This window comes from Stegostoma tigrinum, chromosome 22, assembly GCF_030684315.1.
Source record: "Stegostoma tigrinum isolate sSteTig4 chromosome 22, sSteTig4.hap1, whole genome shotgun sequence".
NCBI classification, from domain to species: Eukaryota; Metazoa; Chordata; class Chondrichthyes; order Orectolobiformes; family Stegostomatidae; genus Stegostoma; species Stegostoma tigrinum.
The window spans coordinates 19,984,468-20,006,808 of NC_081375.1; the positions used below are offsets into that span (position 1 = coordinate 19,984,468).

General features: G+C 40.2%; 1 long non-coding RNA gene across 1 annotated transcript in view; it reads right to left on the reverse strand.

Moving 5' to 3' along the window:
- Positions 1 to 15,313, reverse strand: part of LOC125463489 (uncharacterized) — a 222,673-nt gene extending 207,360 nt beyond the window's left edge. The window contains exon 1 of the long non-coding RNA XR_007249838.1: positions 14,435 to 15,313. This is a non-coding gene — a long non-coding RNA (uncharacterized LOC125463489). The remainder of the gene's footprint in view (positions 1 to 14,434) is intronic.
- Between the last annotated feature and the right edge of the window lie 7,028 nt (positions 15,314 to 22,341).

The window sequence follows — 22,341 nt, forward strand, 5'->3', positions numbered from 1 at the left end:
TAGATTTGCTTTCCGTTCCAATTTCACCAATGTAAAAGTCTCCATGCTCAAGAATGCAGGTTATTAGCTGGAAGCTGCTCAGTATAGGCAGCCCTCCCTCAGCACAAACACCTCAGCTGTTCACTCTTGAAACAAAAGGTGCTTTTTTTCTTCCCAAGGGTCAGCATATTTTAATCAAATGTGTGCCTGTTTGCGCATTGGACCCAGGCTCATTCTAGCTCTTTGGGTGCTTATAACTCTCCAAACAAGCTCCACATTGTTTTGCTACACCAATAAACGACAACTCCCTGCACTGACACACTTTAAAGTTGCTTAAATGGGTCTTTTCTTTTTTGATATAGAAAGCTTGTATTCTGCTTGCTTTGTACATTATAAGAAGGCTGAAGCAGAGCATTGTTAGTGAACTATTTCACACAGGAGTGAGGTGAAACCACTGCCAAAAAAGAGCAGTTAATTCAGCTAAAATCTCTTCGTACATGCCCTAAAGCTTATCCGACAGTTTATGATCAAATATAACTTCTAAAAAGAGTAATTGTGGCATTCTGTCCAAAAGTATGCTGCAGAAGTGAAATTTAACATGCACCTCTGCAGCACATTTCAGTTTTTGCTGTCGGTTGTCAAATCAGTTCATGTTGGGAGTCAAAATGCTTAAGCGCTCTCTAATTTACTGGACATCTGTGTACCCGTGGAAAACAGTGGTGTGAGGAGGAGGTGGAAAGACCCAATTCTATAAAATATGTGATCTATCCAGTTCCATTTAACAGGATGACTCATGGAAAAGAGAGAGAGTTTACTTTGAGTGTGTAAGTGGTACTTTCACTGCACAAAAAGAAAAATTGGATGCTTGGTTGAAACTAAAATGGTTAAAATGGTTGGGCAGAGACAACCTGGTTCTTGGTTGGCAAGGGCCAATACCACAAATCTATCGTTAGATTTTGGACTCATTGGCCCTAATAGTCTTCAGAATGTATGGCATGTGCAACAGTAATACTATTGCACAACAAAACTAGAAGCAGAGGTGCTGTCTGCAAAACATTGTTGCTTCATTGTCACAAAAGGCTTCTGACTGACTTGTGCCCAACTTCAGAATAGTTAATGGTGAGACTCAATGATCAACATGAAAAACATACATGCCTTCAAATGAATTACATTCGCTGGTCAGTCAGTCCCACCTTGTAGCCCAAAACTTACAGATTCCCTTGGATTCTAGATGGTACCAAACACACAAAAAAAATTAATTCATTGTTACGGAGACTGCTAGGCATAATGAAAGTCCGTGACACTTGCAATTAAAGTAGCAAACATTCAGAGTAAAAATGTCACTTATCCAGCGTGAACAGTAGTGTATATCTTGAAAAGCACTGAACATCAGCAGATAACATAACAAGATAATAAAAAATGCAGACATTGATCAGTTATCATTTTTAAATGAGGTCAGAGGTCACATAATACCCGATTTAGTCCAAAATGTTTATTTGAAAGCTGGAGATTTCGGAACACTGCTCCTTCATCAGGTGAAGTGACTTCTGATTTTGCCCACCCCAGTTCAACGCTAGCACCTCCACATCATTTTGAAATGAGACAGAGGGGATTTTCTAGTGACACAATTACAATGCACTTATGAATTTTGGAAAAAAAAAACCATTTCACTCAAAGCTGATCCTTGAAACATTAACTCTTTTTCTCTTTCAATAGATGCTGCCAGACTAGCTGAATTTCTCCAGCATTCTGTGCTCTTTCCTTGATTTCAAGTTTCAGATTCGTTAGAGCTGTTGGTTATAATTCCATTTCCACTCCGTTAAACTTGGGAGAAGCCGAGCTTTTGAGTTTAAAGCTTTATGCTTTACAATTGTCCCTGCTGAAGCATTCATCCACATCACAAGTGGCTTACAGTACTTCATTCAAGTGACCATCATACATGCCTAAACCTCAGCAGTTTTTGATGACTGTTGAAGGGATCAGAGTTGAAGTCAATCCTGGCATCTCCTAGTTTCGACAGATATCATGCTTGTAGCTTTGAGTCACTGCTTAGTTTTCAACTTACCAAAACTGTTCTACTGTATCCAATCCAGGAACTATACGATCATCTGTAGCAATGAATACACAGGCAGGGGTACTGAAATCAAGCTCAAGAGTTTTACCATGGTTTTTTGATTCAGACATTGAGAATTCAATGAAGCTGCTAAATCTCCCAGTTTTATTGCAAAAATCCATCTGTCAACATAAGCATTGACAGCTCTGGATGGTATGCAGAAGAAGCTAACCATCTGCTTGATCGCTTGACTTAAAGAAGGACGATGAATATCAGTTACCTAGCATTACCAAAATAAAAAATACACATGAGTGGATTGCAAAACCTTTCACATTTGCAACAGTCTTGCACGCTCACTCCTGACCCCTACCATCTCTGGTTCACTTGATGGTTCTGCTGGAATTGTCATATGTAAAAAAGATAAGCAATTTGCATTTCACAGCTGAATCAGCAGTAGACACAAAAACACATTCAATTACTAATTTCTATTATAATGCTTCAATCATGTGGAAGCTATTTTCTTTTTAAACTACATTTAATTCAAAAAAAAACAGTTGAGCCTTTTAGGAATTATCATCACTTTTTGAAATGCTCTGATCTTGCATCAGAGATAATTAAGCCAATACACTTTAAGCCACAAAAGTTATCTACCACTGATGTAACAAAACAAGCAGGAATATCAACAAGTAGAGACAAATTGGGGTCAATTTCATATCAACGAGAATTCATCCCACTTTTAATTATATGAATGAGTTGTCATACTATTATTATGCTGCAGCTGTATAAAACTCTGGTGCGGTCGCAGTTCTGGTCACCGCATTATAAGAAGGATGTGGAAGCTTTGGAAAGGGTGCAGAGGAGATTTACTAGGATGTTGCCTGGTATGGAGGGAAGGTCTTACGAGGAAAGGCTGAGGGACTTGAGGCTGTTTTCATTAGAGAGAAGAAGGTTGAGAGGTGACTTATTTGAAACATATAAAATAATCAGAGGGTTAGATAGGGTGGATAGGGAGAGTCTTTTTCCTAGGATGGTGACGGCGAGCACGAGGGGGCATAGCTTTAAATTGAGGGGTGAAAGATAAAAGGATAGATGTCAGAGGTAGTTTCTCTACTCAGAGTAGTAAGGGAATGGAACGCTTTGCCTGCAACTGTAGTAGATTCGCCAACTTTAAGTACAATTAAGTCATCATTGGACCAGCATATGGATGTACATGGGATAGTGTAAGTTAGATGGGCTTGAGATCGGTATGACAGGTCGGCACAACTCGAGGGCCGAAGGGCCTGTACTGTGCTGTAATGTTCTATGTACTATTCACACTCAAATGCTTCAGTACAACTAATGTCTAGGACAAGATCTTTACTGATGGTGTTTCTATTATTTTGAACAGAATTCGAAAGGAGTGTACTGTAACGCGAACAACATACATTTTAAAAAGTGGGTGTAGTACAGAGACAAACAGAAGGAGTTGATGAGACAATAATTTAACTTAAAGAAAATAAATATTGTTTACACAAACAAATACATTTTACTACATTACATGTGAGACTCAAAGAAAAAGGAAATTTTTCTCCAGTTTGGGAAGACAAGAGTGGCTTCAGTGAAACAATAAAGTCTTTTAGCACTGGATTCCACCAATGTAAGAAATTATCGATTAGAATTTCTCGAGCAACCATAGGTCATGTTCGAAATACCTGTGTTCACCTGCTCAGCAATAGTAAGAACTGCCAATCCTGCAGAAGGCCCACAATCCAAAATGTCAACTTTCCTGTTCCTGATGCTGTCAGACCTGCTGTGTTCCTCCAGCTCCACACTCATCTGTGTTCCCTTGCTTTTGTTTTAACAATGTTGGCAGAACTCACTGTTGCACCAGTTCATAATTTCAACACCAGGATGTCTGTCTGTACACATCAACTAATCTTTTGGAGTTTTACCTCCATTAGGAATAATTAATTGCAAATTAATTTGACCAACTGTACAAGAATATCCGCTCCAATATCAGCTTCTTGCAGATAATTTAACCACACAATCTAATGCAGGCTCTGCCTTTTGAAATTACCTAAAGCCAATGTAAGGGAGTATATCCTTGAATTATAGCATTCAGTCAGATGGAGGGATGACACTGAAGGACTGCCTATCCAAAGGGGATCCATGATTAAAAGAATACCCCTCCTGAGAACACAGCAGGAACAAAAGATACCATACAAACACAATGCAAAAGAATCAGCAGTATACAATGTTCCATTAAAAGCTACAACGCAAGAAACTTCGCATTATTTGACTCCGTCTTGTCGGAACAAGAGTTGCTGGTTAAATATGTGACGTTGATCAGACTCGACAAAAAAAAATCAGGCTCCAAATAATATGTATTTTCCCTTGATGTGTTTAAGAATGCCCGAATACAAATATTACTAATTCAATGGATCAATAAGAATCAAACAAGAGTTTATTTCCTGCAGTACAACAGAAAATGAAAGGAACATTTGGATACAGCAACAGAGGGAATGTATAAAAGATGCGATCACTTCAGATTTGCACAGCAGCAATAGCAGTATCTTAGAAATGGGTTGCTATTGCAGCTCTAAGATTAAGGCAAGTATGGAAACTGTTCTGTTTCCAATTGTGCCAAGATAGTTAATGGCACAGAATTGATACTGCTTTGCCCTTGCTTAGGTTTTCATTTGGGTGGGTTTGTTATTAGCAGATTGCTGTAATGGCTCTCCTACCCTTTACTCTCCATGGCAATGAAAACACACACTTTGTACACGCTAGTGTTAAGCTTTAGCATCTTTTGCTGCAAACAACACATTTCTGAACCGGAGAATGTTATCAGCCAACACAGGCTTGGTACCAGAACTATTACAGCTCCATTGTTCAGATAGGTCAAAATCAATTGAAGGCAAAGGGTTCATTCATTGTTACTCAGTCTAGCTGTCAGTGTGTTTATTTGCACTGGTAGGCCAGCTCATTTTTCAAAGTTGCTTCAATACATAATGACATAGGCACATTTAAAGTTCTGTTTCCGAGAGAGATTTCTTTCCTCTTGGTCAACAAAGGATAAAGATGTTTTGTAACTATAGCTATAGATTTTCACAAGCTGGAACTTTTCAAAATGTTTGTTTAACCAGAGTAATGCAACACGTGATTGTGGATAACCATTACCAAGCAGTGAAGATATGTTATTTATGTAAAAGTTGATGTTTTTTGGCTGTGTGAAACTTTGTATCCATGCTTCATTCACAACCATTATGACCTTTTTTTCTTCTTTCCTACAAGATAGTGGCAATTTTCAAATAGGCTATCACCTCAAAAGGGATTCATTTTCTCCAAGACTCGTCCCATGGAGGGTTGTACACTGGGTTGGGAGTGGGGGGAAAATCATGGAAAGTTAATTGGTGTCAATGGTAGCCCAGAGTTCATACAGTAAGTAGCCAAAGGTCACAGTTTGACATACTGTCTGTCGTGATCTGAACTGTAGTAAGCGCACAACTGGCTGTAAATCCCAGATTAGAGGAATGGGGAGATCAAGCTAGGCACTCCAATCAGTGATTTGATTTGATTTATTATTGTCACATGTACTTGACTACAGTGAAAAATTGTGTTTTTTGTGGGCAGTACAGGCAGATCATAACATACAAAGATCATAGGGTGATTGAACAGAGCGATGAATACAAAAAAAAATCGATCGCCGGCCACCAACGTAAGCCACCCCTGCCAAACTTTCTGCTGGCCATAGAGAAGATCAGGTTTCACCATGATGAAGATGATGATGGTGCGAAACCTATACTTTTGTCTGTCAAAACTAACCAGCCTCACAAATGAATAATGTTTGTTTGAGTGAGGTCACCTGTGGAACAGGGAGGTGGGTTGGGGGGGGGGGGGGGCGTCAACAAGAACTAAATCCCTATAGAAAGTTTAAAAAAAAGGTGGCTGCAAAAGAAAGACGGTTGTGGGGTTGAGTGTGTGGAGAAGAACGTTAAGAAAAAAGCTGAACGAAATGCTCGGTGTGTGCCAGCAGTTAAAATAACGCAAGTGGGTAAATGGAGATTGGTCAGAAGCACTCAGCTCCAGCAGCGAACCCTCACACTGGTCAAAAGCAACATGATTTAGAGTGTCCACCATCCTGCGTGAAATGCTGTTTTGTTAGAGCCTGCTCATAGACACAAAGTCTGCCTTTGTCTCCAAAGGAAAAAGGAATTTTTTTTAGGGCCTGACCGAGTTTACATGACACTCCAGCACTCTTTGTAAACTCACATTTTCAGAGTGTCGGACAATGAAAACAATCCAGATAGTCACTTGGCATTAGACAGTTGCCTCTCTTAAAAAGAGAGAGAGAGAAAAAAATGCTTGTTGGAAGAAATTTTAATGAGGGGGTCAGTGGAAAGGGGAAGCTGGAGGAATACATTGCAGTCTGACAGAGGGTCTCTGTCAAACTGCAAACTGAGAACTCTGAGTCAGTTACAAACGCTTCAAAATAGTCCTTTTTAAAAAAAAAGTGCCACGGAAAAACAGAGCGTCTATGTCTGCTTCACATGGGAAAGCAATAAAAAAGCTTCCTACAGTCCGAAATCATCGCAATCAAAGGCATCCTGTGCTGCCACTTGCATATGCCTCCACTTGGTCTTTGAAAATATATTTTGAGGTGGATTCCAATGCTTTAAAAAAGGGGGAAATCATCTCATATACAGTGCATTGCATCACTGACTCCTAGTCTAGGTGTCTCACCTAAATTCATCTTTAATCAAATCATTCAAAGATAGAAAGCATTTAAAAAACAAACAAAAAAACCCGAAAAGGTGAAAGACTGGCGTGCCGAAAGATGCTACTTTCCCTTCTGTGGGTGTTGCTGAATTGATACTTCTTTTATGGAGATCCAAGTACCTGTGCCGTAAGGTTAGTGTTGCTTGGACAGGTTACGGGATTTGAGAGCCCAGTTTTCAAATAGGAAAGTCTGGTTGCTGGATCCAACAGATGAGGTAATGATTATTTAAATTGAGTGTTAAAAACATCTAACTGGGACAAAATGGGTCTGTTCCATTTCCTTTTATGCATAAAAGTTGTAATTTTTTTTAAAGTTTCAAAACCTAAAAAAGTTTGCAGTAGAAATATCCCAAAAGGTGATGATATGTCAGTCTGCTTGCAGATTGTTAGTCAGTAAATATGCCAGATGCAATGTCTGTTTTCTTCTTTCTGCTCCAGATTTATGACGGCTCCATGCAGCAGAAATGTATTCATAAAGCAATGTGTGTGGAAATTTTTTTTTTTAAAATAGAACTTTTGGAGTTCCAATGTGCAGTCAGTATCCAAGCAGTCAATATGACTGCTCGCCTGTCAACCCCCGCATGCCACAACACAGCTCCTATTCTACTAGACTTAGTTAATCTCTTCTATGGACTAAAAGCATCTTTGTGTGATCACTGGCCCTTTATCCATTCTCCCCTTCCAAAAACAGGATCTATCCACCATCTCCAGACACAGCCACAGGTACCTGCTCAACCTTGTATGAGAGAGAGTGTCTGCAGGCTTAAAACTTATTCTTGCTCAGTTGTCTGCAGGGTATGAATTTTTAAAAAGGGGCTGAGAATTCTATTTTTATTTAGGCACAAACATGGGTTTGTGCATGAGAGAGAGAGAGAGAGAGAGAGAGAGAGAGAGAGAGAGAGAGAGAGAGAGAGAGAGAGAGAGAGAAAAATATGACAGATGGTCCAATACATTGATTTTTAATTGATAATAATGTTTTTGAGGTTATTTTAAGCCATGCTGTAGTCTGGACTAATGTTCAATGAAGCAAAGAGGTAGCTGTTCAAGATTATGCATCTCTTTTGTGCTTTGTATACTTAAAATGTCACAGTAACCTCTTGGCCCTGATGACTGGATCTAGAGTTCTTTTTGATCTGACAGAAAGTGTATACACATCCAAAATGGCAGTTGGAAACAAAGCGTCTTATTTTATATATTTATCAAATCCTTAGCTGCCAAGGCCCAGTCACATATAGCTTACTGAGCTGGAGATATGCAAGGATTTAAGAGTGGGAGGGGAAGAAAGTCTCCAGATGGTATTGTTTTTTAAACCAGTCACTCTCCGATTTTATTGTTCATGGATGAAAACAAAGAATTCTATTCACATAATCTTCTGTTAGCTTGTCTGAAAGAGTGTTGGGTGGAGGAAAGGGAAGCTTTCTCAAAAAAAAAGAAAAAAATGGGAGTGAGTTAAAGGAGAATATTAGAGCTCTTTCCCTAATAATTCCTTGGCACCAATTTGAGTCACAACACTTCTCTTTAAAACTTAAAGGCATCATCATTCAGATAGCCACACACCCAAAACCAGGTAGAAAGAGGAAAACAGCTAGCTATCATAGCTAGAGAATGCTGGGCAGCCCAGAAACTGTAAGGCCTGAAGTGACACTCTTGCCGCCCCCGGGATGGAGTTTAATATTTACAGGAGGGCCTCTCCTTCCTACAGACAAGAGATCACTGACCAGAGTGGGCATTCCCATCTTTGTTAGCAGTTAAAATGCCAATGGGGTGTCAATGACTCAACTTACTAATTAGACTCCAACCTGGGTCAAATAGGTGCCACAGATACCTAAAGATCAATGCCTAGGTAAGGTGGATATTGGTGAGAACCAAATTGGAATGCATAGCAAGCTCTCAAAATTTTACCTATTGAGTGCAATGGGCTAAAATCTCCCCCCAGCCGATAATTATTAAAAATAGCAATGTACAAAGTCAAATTCATAAAATAATAGGTCCAATTTTAATTTAAGCATATTTCTGGTACTTATTCATAGAGTCACAACAGATTAAAGGTAGTGAACAAGTAGAATTACTTATTCATGCAGAATATATGCTTGAAGAGCTCCACCTCACACACAAGGCAAACAGACAAGACAGATGTTAAGGTAAATAGTTATTTAAACCAGTGTCTAAACCAGGGGAAAAAAGTAAAAGCCCTTCAATCTGTTGCATGCCTGTTCCTCTTCAGCTGGTGATAATGGTTTGTAAACATAACTGCTTTGCATAGACAGGAATTCTTGTCACATTTCACCAACATTTCTAGTCCTGTATTCAGATCCACATTTTCCAAATGTGCAATCATGGCACAGAACTTTGCCAGGAAATTATGGACATGTTCCCATGATTTTCCTTCTACTTCAAATGTGAAAAAATACCCCATGGTGTGTGCACCTGTGATGATTTCCTGAAATGCCAAGCCAGCAAGCAAAGCTCTCCACAGAGCTCAGACTCAGAACGTCAACCCGACTGATCATACTGGTAACACCTTCCAGCTTTAGTCTTGGGTGGAATGCTGAATTCTGTTCTACTACAATACAAACTATTGCCATTCAAGACTGCAGCATCTCAACATATGCAGCTCTATAATAGGCAACTATTAAGTGTATGAAATAAAAATCTCTCTCCTATTGTCTATTTCTGTGAAAGCTACACTGGAAGAATTCATCAGATTGGAAAGCACCAGGTGGAAAGTCCATTCTGATGGCATGAGTTACACAATGACCAAATGTTGTTCAAAACAACCGGACTTCATAAGTATTCTGTTCTGGACTTTATTTTTCATGCTGCAGGAATTCTATCACACACAGCTCGACCGAATCCATACATCTATATTATCAATTCGCATACAAAAAATTCAAATCTGCAATACTTAAAAATACACTTACATCTGGAAATTACCTTTGTAATTGATATGCCTTTGTCTTAAGAAACTGAGAGTTTTCCTCATGTCATTTATGTGGACAGGTACATGGAACTTTAGGCAATGTTTTCTGACATTACCTCATAGTGTCTTAGAGAGAGGTTATTTCTATTCATCTTTTGCAATAATTATAATACCTCTTTAATGTGAAGAAAGATTAGATCTTTTTTGAATGCAGTTTAAAAACATCATACAAGATGCAGTCATACAAAAAGGTACAATTAATTGGCTGTATACTTTGTTCATACAAAATTTACTGGCAGTGCCAGTAAACAGAGGAGTATTTATTTCACCAAAATCAGTAACTGTCTGTTGTCAGTCACAAAATAATTCAGATACAGAGACATCGACACATTTCAAGCACAGAGATGCTAGAACAAATTTTGCTTTTCTTTAAATGGAATCTAAAAAATGATTAGAGCCATAAATGTTTTAACACAAATAAAACAAGTACAATAGCAAATCAATAGGTTTTAAACATCTTTAAAAGTTACAGATTGAAAAACTGATCTAAAGGCACAACCACTAACAAAAGATGATCATCACCCCATGGCAAAGCAACAGAGGCTACAGAAAATAAAATATAACTTCCCATACCACCACAAGTGCGCTGGGAACGAATCCTTACTCACCCTGGTTATTGGCCCAACCTCAAATCCCAGGGATGCAGTCATTTAATGATTAAGTTGATATTCTTGCAGGTACTATAAGTATAAGTATTTCAGTTGTGCCTGTACCAGTCTTTTGCAAGATGTAGCCATCCACAGCCACCCTAGCTATGTTACACCCCAAAAAGGTTCCAAAGGCAATTTAAACAAAAAAAAACTTACTTTTCTAATTCAGAGGGTACCACTTAGAAGTCCAATTCATGTTTTGCTGCCAACGTTCTAGTTTTCTCAGAGTTTAGGAACGTAATTGCTATTAAAATATTGTTGTCCAAATGTTTCTGTGCTGACAAGAGTTTAAAGTATTGTGCAGGTGCTCTGTACCTCAATGTCGGGGATTAAATATTCTTTTAACAAGCAGTTCTTATGTAATACACCATTCCCTCGGACTTCCTGTCAGAGATCTGGAGACCTTTCAATAGTTCTTTCCAAGTCATGCTCAGGATAAGCCAAGTCCAGCTGAAGGCAGCACTGTTTCAATGAATTAACCTTCAAAACATCATTCATTTAACCTCAAGCTAAACACAAATATTATGGGAAAGGAAGCATCTAACAGTCCAATGGGGGACTATGCCAACATTGGTGTGGGTGCAGTAATGCAATGCCCATTAAAAAGTCCAATTTGAATTCTGTACGAAAATGAAAAGATCATCTCCTGTATTAATTTGCCCAAAGACTAATACCTTCTACACAGAACCAGAAAAACAGGCTTGTACTGCAGTAGTGATATTTGGAAATGTTTATTTACCCTGAATGTGTCAAAACACAACCACCATTGTTGCGAACTTTCAAAACAAAGTACAACATTTTTTTTCAAACAAACATACTTGTGAAAGGGCAAAATATTCTATGTTAAATAAAATGGCCTATATCATCACTTAATTCAAAAGTAGTACTTTCTGGTAATGGTGAACCTGCTGAGCCACGATGTTGCCTAAAGCAAATGAGTGCTTTCAAGTAATATGTAATACTAGGTCAAAATCTTGATTACATCCAAGGTCAACAGAACATGGATCCACAAATTAGTTCAAGGAAGCTACTTGATCCTCACATCTTATGTCCAACTCCCCCAACAGAAGAATATATTGTCAAGCTCTCTCTAGCTCAGGAAGTTTCACAATGTGCTGCTGATGCAGCAATTTTGGAGCACACTATTTACACTTCAGTGCAGATCTGAATATGACAAAGTAAATATGGTCAGGAAAATAGTGTGACCTTATTCTCATATTTCTAACAACAGGCTTTCTGTATTATCCACAAAAAGGAATAACAAAAACAAACTACTGTCTCAACAAAGTATTTGTTTAACAATACTGCTCCTCTGGCAGTATAAGAAACTACCTTTGACTTCTGGTTGTATGCTATTGCATCACATTTTTACTTAGCTATTGTTGCCAGTGTTCAAGCTTGCTCTGGCTCAACATATTATGGTCATATAAAAGATAGGCTTTCAATCACTCAGATTGGTCAATTTGGACCATTTTCAGGTTCGGGAGTGTTAAGTCTTTTGTGATTAAGCAGCCATGTGTCTGTGTGTCTAAAACAGTTAAAGTTAAAACAAACATTTTCTTAAATCTGTCACAAAGGAAGCAGCAGAAAGCTACCAGCCACATGAAAGCCCTAGCTTCTGTATAAACACATATCATTGAGCCCATTAAAAAGTGCTAAGTGAAACGATGCCAGTGGCCCAGGAGGTGATAATATTTTGGCTTGGTTAGCACTTATAAGTACAGACATCTGCTAAATTTATTATTCATATAGAACAGCCAATATTAAAAAAATTAGTTACACTGAGAGTGATTGAGTTTTCAAGCCACATTGAGAAGATAATTCATTGACACGAGCAGGAGGGCTGTATTTTGGACAAAGTATTGTTGGTCCTTGACAGAAAACTTTCCACAACGCAAGACATCGTGTTGTCAGTCACTTTGTAGGCTACAGTGACAAACATTTAACATTAAAATCATATCAACTGATGGATATGTAAACTTCTCCAATTTAGTCAATCACATCCATATGTTTCATACACACACGAAAAATATAGACAGATTTGATTAAAAGGTAGCAGCACAAACCTAACGGTGGAAAAAAAACAAATATCTGATGCGGTCGAGTGATTTATTGCCAAAGGAAATTAACTTTCCCACGAACAATATAGTTTAGAGTGGCCCAGTACTGATGTGTCACTGAATCAATAATTCCAACCTGGTGCCAGGATAATCTATTGCCGAGGAGTGAAGCCTTTCACATGTTGTGTTAGATCACCAGAAGGTGAAGAGACGAATCCCCCAGGAGCTCATTTGTGATCCTGGGAAACAGGTGTCCAAGTCATCGGAGATCAAACCCTTCCCGAGGCTCCGTGAAAGAAAAAAAGGAACAGAAAAAAAACTCAACTGTCTGCTGACACATACTACGTAACCCCAGGCATGACGCTTGTGTTGCTAGAGGTATTAGGAATCACACGGAAACGCAAAAGAAAAGGTCCATTTGGAGTTGAGGTGGGGAGAATATTACATGACACTGTACGCAGATCAGAAGCCACATCAAAAATCACATTTCAGGATTGGTTACGTCTCAAATATACCGACCTAATTAGGCATGTTATAGCACTGCAGACTAAAACACCCAACAATGCATTATGTCTACATAACTACACTGTCAATTCACTGTCTACTGTAACACAAATCTCAGAGCGCTGCAAAAGGAAAGGATTGATGCCTTTATTCCCCATTCCAAGAGGGCGATTCCTTTAGCATTTCTCAGTCGCTGGGGGAAATCTACATCTCCAGTGCCCAGTCATGGTTCATTCATGTATCATGTGGATTCTAACAAAGCTGAACAGGCGAGGTCACCAGATGGCATCCCCTTTTAAATCCTGAGTTTGGAATCAGATGATAACCGACTGGCGTGTACAATGAAGCAAAAGGTGATGAGACAGCACGGTCAGTCCAAAGGCTCTTGCTTCCGCAAAGTCTAATATTGGAAAATTGAGAGCAGCGCTCTCAGTCGCCGATTCCAGCCCACCCTCTCAAAAGCTGAACGGTATGGTGCACTGACAGGTGCATGGGAGGAAGCAGTCTACATTGGAATCAGTGCTATTTCTCGCTGGGCATTCACACCAGGTCAATTACTCTGGGGGAGGTCAATTTGTGTGGTGGGCGGGGGCAGACACAAAGACAGCGACTCATTTTGTCCCAGTACCGCTACAGAGATAACGCAGTTTACAGATATCATTTGAAAAAAAAACACCATAATAACCCTGATGCTCTATCAGGGAAGAACGGCGAGACTTCAACGAAGTGACGCCACCTTATGCCAAAACGATTAATCGCCCTTTCAAAACAAAATAGAAGATTGATAAGCAAAACAAATGTTCCCAAAAATCCTCTTATTTTTAAGTTCTGACCTTCAGAACACCGAGTTAATTTTCATTGCAGGAAAATTCGAGTCTGAAAGTGAGACTTAAAATTTTACTTTTAATAAAATGTACGTGGCATTGAAAATGACTCCGTTTCCGATGCCAAGACAGAGGCTTTAATGTTTAAAAACTCTTATCGCATGGAAATGAGAAAATGGAGGCACAGCTGAATCGCCGATCCTAAAACACAAATCCTGTCTAAGTCTACTTGATCCAAGTTAACATTGCAAGCCGGGAGGAAACTGGTTAATCGTGCTCCAAGTCATAGCAACCGGCGAGGTAATAGTTAAAGGCAGGAACCCGCTAAAACCCAGTTTGAACAAACTCAGTGAAACACAGTACAATGTAACATATTGTATGTGCGTGGAGCCATATACTGTCACAATAACCCACTGTAGCATTCACTCTTTCAATTAAGCAGTGCTTCATCAAAGGGCCTTTGTAATACATTAATCTTGAAAGGCAGCAGATAAGAGGTTATTTTAATAAGATATTGTTGCCCACGTAAGTGATCAGCTCCGACAACTTCGTTGTTTGAAAACAAAGGAATCAGTCATCGATTTCAATACCTGCCAATACATTTTTTCGTACTGAAACACACTTACCTCTTAAGCAACTCCAAACCAAAACATAGCAACAATCCACGTTATCCCACTGAGATTTAAATCCACATAGTCTCCTCTAATACATCCCAGGGTCTTCAATACATCATCTGGATAAAATATCCTCGGAGTTCCATCCAACCCACTCAATGGCGACGTTAATCCATTGGCAAGGACATTCCAAAAGCGTACAACATATTCCAGGGGTTTTTATTGGGAAAGGAGGGTAATAATTTCCTAAGAGCCATCCGTATAACTCCATATAGAAACTACAATGCGGATCTCGACGCTTGATGTTTCGAACCATGATGTTTCCACGTTCCTGACACAACAGTATACACCCCAAGCATCTCCCAATGAAAAATGGTCCAACTCCAATAATCCCAGAAGAGTCCCGCAATAATTTTCCATCAGCGGGGCCACTACTCCTTGTGCAAGTGCTTTGAGTCAGTGATTCCCATCATCCAAACTCAATACCGCATCAACGTGTTCTCAACAGTGCAAGGCAACTTCCAAGTTTGCTGGCTGGGGAGGGGGGGCGGTGGTGAAAGGACGGAAAAGAAAGGTCAAAATAATCCATCATCTTGAAAAAAGTCCACAGATCTGGCTATCCTTTTAGATTCCAATAATCCAATGAGCCCCAAGTTTTGTCACGTCTGGGGAGATGGTAATTGCATTGGCAAACGAGCCAAAATCCTGGCTAAAATTCTTTCTGGATGTTCAGTAAGGAGCAGTTAACAGCTATTGCTATTGTCCCTGGCTCTCTTCCTTTCTGCTCCAGTAAGTAGTGTCTTTATGGATGGAGCTGCATACCCAGGCTCTGTACATCTGTCTGGGTGCCTTCAATTTGCAGAGAACGGAGCTCCCTCCCCGCCTGGCTGCCTTGCTGCAGCGACTGAGCGTGACGGTGAACCTTACACTGACTATAAAACCAGGCGCTCAACCAAACCTGCTACGCCAGCGGCCACTTAGCGTAAACCTTTCCCTTCCTCACCCCACCCCCAGGGCCACCTATAGGCTAATCAGAGGCAAATGGAGGGGCGGGGCCACGGAAGGCGCTGCGGGGCCCGTCGGGAATTGTAGTTCAAGCCCTTGATCCAGTCAGCGCTGAAGGCCGGAGAAAGAAACTACAAAGACCGGCTGGCACCGCGCACGCAAGCGCACCGAGCCGGGACGTGCCCAAGCTTTTTCTGCAAGACCAGTTCAAGGTGGGTCTGCTCAGCTTTTGATGTGCACCATTTCGGGGACCCTTGTGGCGCATTGGTAGTGTCCCTTTCTCTGAGCTAAAAGGACTCAGGCTCGTGTTCCAGTCTCCTGAAGTGTGAAATGAACAGGTCAATTTAAAAAAAATCTAGGATGAATCCCAGCCCCCTGGTTACAACTGCAGTGTATCAACCCATTCACTGATCTTTCAAATTGTGACCATGAACACATTTATTCAGGAAAATTCCTCAGAGCAGCGTGACCTTGAAGATAATTTTTTTAAAAAACTTCAGATTGACAATGCAGCGTACGATCTGCAATTGTCCACACAGGAAACAACTACAAATTCTGATTGACACTACATGAACTGGCAGAAGCAAGCAGTTTCTGTGTAGACAATGCTCATAGCCTCTTCTTTCTATCATGTTTTACAGAATTGTTGAATCCGACGAATTAAAAACAAGACTTTTTAAAAATATTCGATTCTAAATATCGAACATTTCAAGATCTTCCATTGCAATAAATCATATCATATATAATCTCTACTGTGGGGAAAGAGGCCTTTCGGCCCATTCAGTCTGCACCGACCCTCCGAACAGCATTTTTACCAGGGTTACCCCATACTTACCAGGGTTAATCCACCTAACCTGCACATCTTTGGACAGTGGGAGGAAACTGGAGCACCCGGAGGAAACCCACACAGACACAGGGTGAACATGCAAACTCCACATAGTCGCCCAAGGGTGAAATACATTAAGTCCCTGGCGGCAAAATCTGTTTGGATTAAATGGATATTTATAACAAGTGACATCTTGCGATTTAAAAAAAAGTATTTACTTGGGCCGACTTATGAGGCTACAGTACTGAAAGTAAAATCGCTCTCAAAATCAAGTGTGCATAATAACACGCTCATAAATACAAAACTAAGTTTAAATTACTCTAGTTCAAAGAATATATCCTAGCATTAAAAATGACAACTGACAACTGCGTGTAAAACAAATAATTGAAAGTAGACTTGCCCGCTCGGCCCTAAAAAAAGTCAATCTGCACCATTTAGGTCAAGAGAAATTAACATGGGATTCACCTAAAAGAATACAAGACTTTAATTTAGAAAAAAACCCTCATTTTAACCCAGTAATAAAACATTAGTTCATTTTCAATCCATATATACTGGAAGTATTTATCCCCTGCTGAATTGCTTTAGATACATTTAAATGACTCCGGTTTCAAAAGCTATGGATTTAAACAAAAATAGAATAAAATCATTTTCTTACAATACTGGGTTGTAAAATGAAAGGCCTAGTTGCTCCCTGTTACATGTGAACATTAAATATTATTGTTTGGCAAGTAGGCTTTTATCGTGTTGCCCTAGGCAGTGCCTTAATAGTTTGAATAACACATGCACTAATCAGTATCATTCCTGTGGATCACCTCAGAATGAATGAACTTTTGTTCAGCTACCTTACGTTCAATTCCTACTTGGCCCGGGGCTTCCATTTCTTTTCGGTATCTTTAAAGTGTTTAGCACGCAAAAATATCATCTCAGAAAACACGGGAAGGATTCATGGAGCCGAACAGCTCATTGAGCTGCCTCTCGGGCGAAAACAAAGGTAACACATCGAAATGAAGTTAGTGGAAGAACGTACGTACAATCACTGAACGAAAAGTTGTCAAATTATCGCACGATTGGCACGGCAGTCTCAAATGTCAGAGCTGCAATCATTTACGATATTCCAGGGGGGGTTGGGGCTAATTTGGCTACTGAAATAGAGTTAGAGAGCCCAGGACTTTGATTGAAGTCTTAGACTACTCCGGATTTAAGTAAGGAAGGTCAGCTGGCCTGGCTCTTGAAATAAGATTGGAAAAATCCAAGACTGGAATAACATTCCAGTCCTGATGTTGCGAATCACATTGGCTGGATGCCAAACCGTCTAGTACCTGAGCTGCACGCGATGCTGTCAAATACCTGGACTCGATCACTTTATTGTCTGGTTACTTAAAAGTTTGTACACACAAGTTTGCGTGACTAGAGCTGGCTGCCAACACAAAGCAATTGTATTCAGAGTTTCTCGCGTGCATTGGAAACCAAACCCTCCTCGAATTCTTCCAACCCCACTACTTCATAACACTTTCCCAGAAAACAGATTTGTACTTAGTAATTGCCATAATCCGGAGTCAAGAAAAAACACAACAAACTTCAAAACGTTTTACCAGTTAGCTTCAAATACAATCTCATCAGTGAATATTCAAGGGATTGGAACACCTCCGAGAAGCAGATTTTGAACTTCTACATAGGTAAAGCAGGAAAGTGACTTTTAAATTCTGTATTTTGAGAGGAACAGGAAACATGTCTAGTTATATATTAGTTATATGAGTTATATGTTAGTCCTTTAGACGCAAGTATTAAAAGGAGAGTAAACAATTCTATAGGCCACTATTATGCAAATAGATACTTTTGATTTCCATGAAGCCTTATTTGGTGTGTCCACAACGCTTCATTCACACTCGGGCGAACAAGTGTGCCCTTATGCTGCATAAAATACCCACGGAGATCAGAATGAAAGGCTGTTATAGTTACACATTAACTGGGTCCGTGCCAGAGATCGCCAAGGGCAGCAGGAAGAAAAACTTTATTGCAAAGAAAAGAAAAACTTTCGAGGTCAGCTGGTGTTTTTCCGAGACAGGTACATTCATAATTAGATTTTTCTTAATGTTGAACAGCTGGACCGTTTGTCGGATGAAATGGAACAAGACTGAACCAATGGTGCAAAATATCTGAGTCTGCTTTGAAGTGATAGGGTTTCCCACTTTTAAAATGGCGGAGGTTATAGGTTTGGGATGTTCTGCAAAACTAGTTTCCGCAACTTGCTGTACTTTATCTGAAAAGCACAGAACACAGTTATATTGTGTTGGTGCTGCAGGAATTCTATGTTAAGCAGGGTGCCGATCAAGCACATGACTAATGACCCGATGGTGTTGAGCTTCTTAATTTTGCACCTGTTCTACCCATCCAAACAAGTTGAGAGTATTCAATCATCCACGTAATGTGCCTTGCCGGCGATAAAGGCTCAGGAGTGTCAGCGAAGCCACAATCTTCCGGTAAATATGGTGTGTCAGTGGCATTTCCAGGTAAGTTTCAAGTCAGTAGTGACCTGCATGTTGCTGATGAGGGAGCTGGCAATGATGATGCTACTGAATATCACGGAAAGGTGGTCAAACTCTCTCTTGTTGGCACTCCAGTGTTAAGTCTGAATGATGATATGATGCTGCGTCGTCTGAGGAATTGTGAATGGAGCTGAAAACTGGGTAATTGTCAGCAAAGCTCTCTCACGCTTGATTTCATGATCATGAGAATGTCATTGCTTATACAGTTGAAGATGGTTGGGTTGAGGGTAGTTCTGAAATGAGGAATATCTGCAGCAATGTCTCGGATTGATTGGTCTCCAAGGAATATAACCATCTTATTTTTGCACGACTCCAGCAGGACAATCTTCCCGATTCCCAGTGACTGTAGGATTTCTTTGGGGCTCTTTCATGTCAGTTTCAATCAAGCACTGCTTTTATGTCAAGAGCAGTCACTGCCACCACATCTTTGAAAGTTTAGACATTACACCCTTAGTCAAATGGGCATAATGAGTGAATTTCAGAAGGATCATTTAAATCTGATAAGAGGGAGCAGGTTACTGGTAAATAATACTGACACCTTATTTTCATCTGGGTGAATATCACCCTCCCCTGATCCCCATGACTTTAGTGATAATTTGGGTGTAGGTTAATTGAATGGTAAATGAATGGGTTCGATTTGTAACACTTATTGTCCAAAAAGTATGCCTGTGCAAATTTCCACATTGCTAGGTAGATACCAACATTATTGCCATGCTAGAACAATTTGCTGGCATGACTAATTATGGAGCACAGGGTCTAAAACTGTACAAACCAGGCTGTTATCAAGGCCCTGTAGCTTTTACTCCACTGATAATGAATGAATCATCTAATTAAGACTTTCAGCTGAAAGTAGTTAAAAGTGCTTCAGCTGTGCGTTTTCTTCATGCGTGCTGAGCTCTGGAAATTATTACAGCTGTTGATATTCAACTACCCTCCTCCTACCAGTTGCTTAATCAAAAGCTTACATTTATATAGCACCTTCAATATGATTATAATAGCACCTTCAATATGATAATAATTCTGAGTTCAGTCCAACAGAAATCAATGTAGATCCAAAAGAGATTTGATTGACCAAAAATATAGGAAAGAGGTAAGTTTTAACAAACTGAGCAGTTTGCCCAGACATAGAGAAAGTGGGGAGAATTGACACAAGGCCAGAGGTGAAAGAATGCTGAGTTCTGAGGTTTATGGAGGAGGAGCTGTGTGTGCGCGTGCGTATTTTAATACAAAAGGGTTGGTGGACAAAACCCAAGATAAGTCAGCAAACAGAAGATAGATAGATGGATGAATGGAACATCAAAAATGGGATATAATCAGAATATAGATGTTACCTATCAACTGTAAGAATAGGGCAGGGGAGGGTGATATTCACCCAGATGAAAATAAGGTGTCAGTTATGGCTCGGTTGAGGAGTTAAAGTAAGATCTGGACTGTCCTCTTGGAAGGTGATTTCATGGTAATAATTTTTTAAAAATGAGCAGTGGGGTTATCTTGAGTATCCAGGTCAATATTCATCCCTCAACCAACTTCACAAAAACAGATGAAATCATCCCTAGTGAAGGTGGTGGTGAATTGTCACATTGAACCAATGCAGTCCCTGTACTATTAGGTTGGCCCACAATGCCGTTAGGGATGGTATTCTAAGATTTTTGAATTAGCAACAGTGAAGGGATGGCAATTGGAGGGGAACTCATAGGTGGTGGTGTTTCCATGTATCTGCTGCCCCTTTCCAAGATTAAAGTTGTTGTGGGTTTGGAAGATGTCATCTAAAGATATTTTGTGAATGTCTGCAGAGCATTGTGTCTATAGAATACATTGCTGCCACTGAGCATCAGTGGTGGAGGGAATGGATGCTTGTCTTGGATGGTGTCAAGCTTCCTGAGTGTTGGAGCTGCATCCAGCCAGTCAAGTGGGGAGTATTCCATTACACCCTGACTTTGTTTTGTTGATGGTGTACAGGCTTTGCAGAGTCAGGAAATGATTATTCATTGCAATATTCCTAACCTCTAACCTGCTCTTGAAGCCACTGGTTTATGTGACAAGTCCAGTTGAGTTTGCATTCAGTAGTAACCCTGAGGAAGTTGCTAGGGGATTCAATGATGGTAACATCACTGAATATCAAGGGACAGTGGTTAAATTTTCTGTTACTGGAGATGGTCATTGCCTCACACTTGTGTTGTGTGAATGTCACTTGATGCTTGACAGCCCAAACCTGGATATTGTCTATGTCCTGTTACATTTGAACATGGACTTCTTCAGTGTCTGCAGTGTTTAAGAGTGGTGCTGAATGTTGCATTAAAATCAGTGAACATTCTCACTTCTGACCTTTTTTATCATGGAGGGAATGTTATTGAAGGAGCTGAGGATGGTTGGGCCTGGGACACTAAGTCCTGCAAAGGTGTTCTGGAGCTGACCATCTTCCTATGTGCCAAGTATGACTCCAACTAGCTGAGAGTTTGCCCTAATACCAATTGGTTCTAGTTTTCCTTGGGCTTCTTGCGGCCACATTTGGGTCAAATGCAGCCTTGATGTCAGGGGCTATCACTCTCTTACCCAACCTCTAGAATTCAGTTCTTTTGTTCAAGTTTGAACCAAGACTGTAATGAGATCAGGGGCTGATTGGACCTGGTGGAACACAAACTGGGCATCACTGAGCCGTTATTCCTGAGTAGGTGCTAATTAATAACACTGCTGATAGTACTTTCCATCAATTTTACTGATGATCAAAAGTAGTCCAATGCATGGTAATTAGCCAAGTTTGATTTGACCTGCTTTTTGTGTACAGGACATACCTGGCTAATTTTCCACATTTGTCTGGTAAATGCCAGTGTTGAAAGAGTTTGGCTCGGAAAGTGGCAAGTTCTGGAGCACAAGACTTCAGCACTATTGCTGGAATGTTGTCAGGGCCCATAGCTTTTGCCCTATCCAGTGTCTCCAACCATTTCTGGATATCACATGGAGGGACCAAATTGACTGAAGACTGGTATCTGTGATGCTGGGGACCACTGGAGGAGGCCCAAATGAATGATCCACTTGGCACGTCTGGCTGAACATTGCTGGTAATACTTCCGCCTTGTCTTTTGCACTGATGTACAGGACTCTTCCATCTTTGTGGATTAGATTATTTGTGGGGCTTTCTTTTCCAGTGAGTTGTTTAGTTGGCTACCATCATTTATGACTGGATGTGGCAGAACTCTAGAGCTTAGATCTGATCCATTGGTTGTGGGGTTGCTTAGCTCTACCTATCAATTGCTGCTTATATTGTTTGGCATGCAAGTAGTTCTGTTCTGTAGCTTCAGTGTGTTGACCACTCAGTTTTAGGCATGCCTGGTGCTGCTCCTGGCATGCCTTCCTGCACTCTCCATTGAACCAGGGTTGGTCCACTGTCTTAATGGTAATAGTTGAGTGGGGGGTTCTACTGGGCCATGAGGTTACAGATTGTGCTGGAGTATAATTATGCTGCTCTTGATGGCCCACCGTGTCTGATGGATGTTCAGTTTGAGGTGCCAAATCTGTTCAGCACCTGTCCCATTTAATGCAGT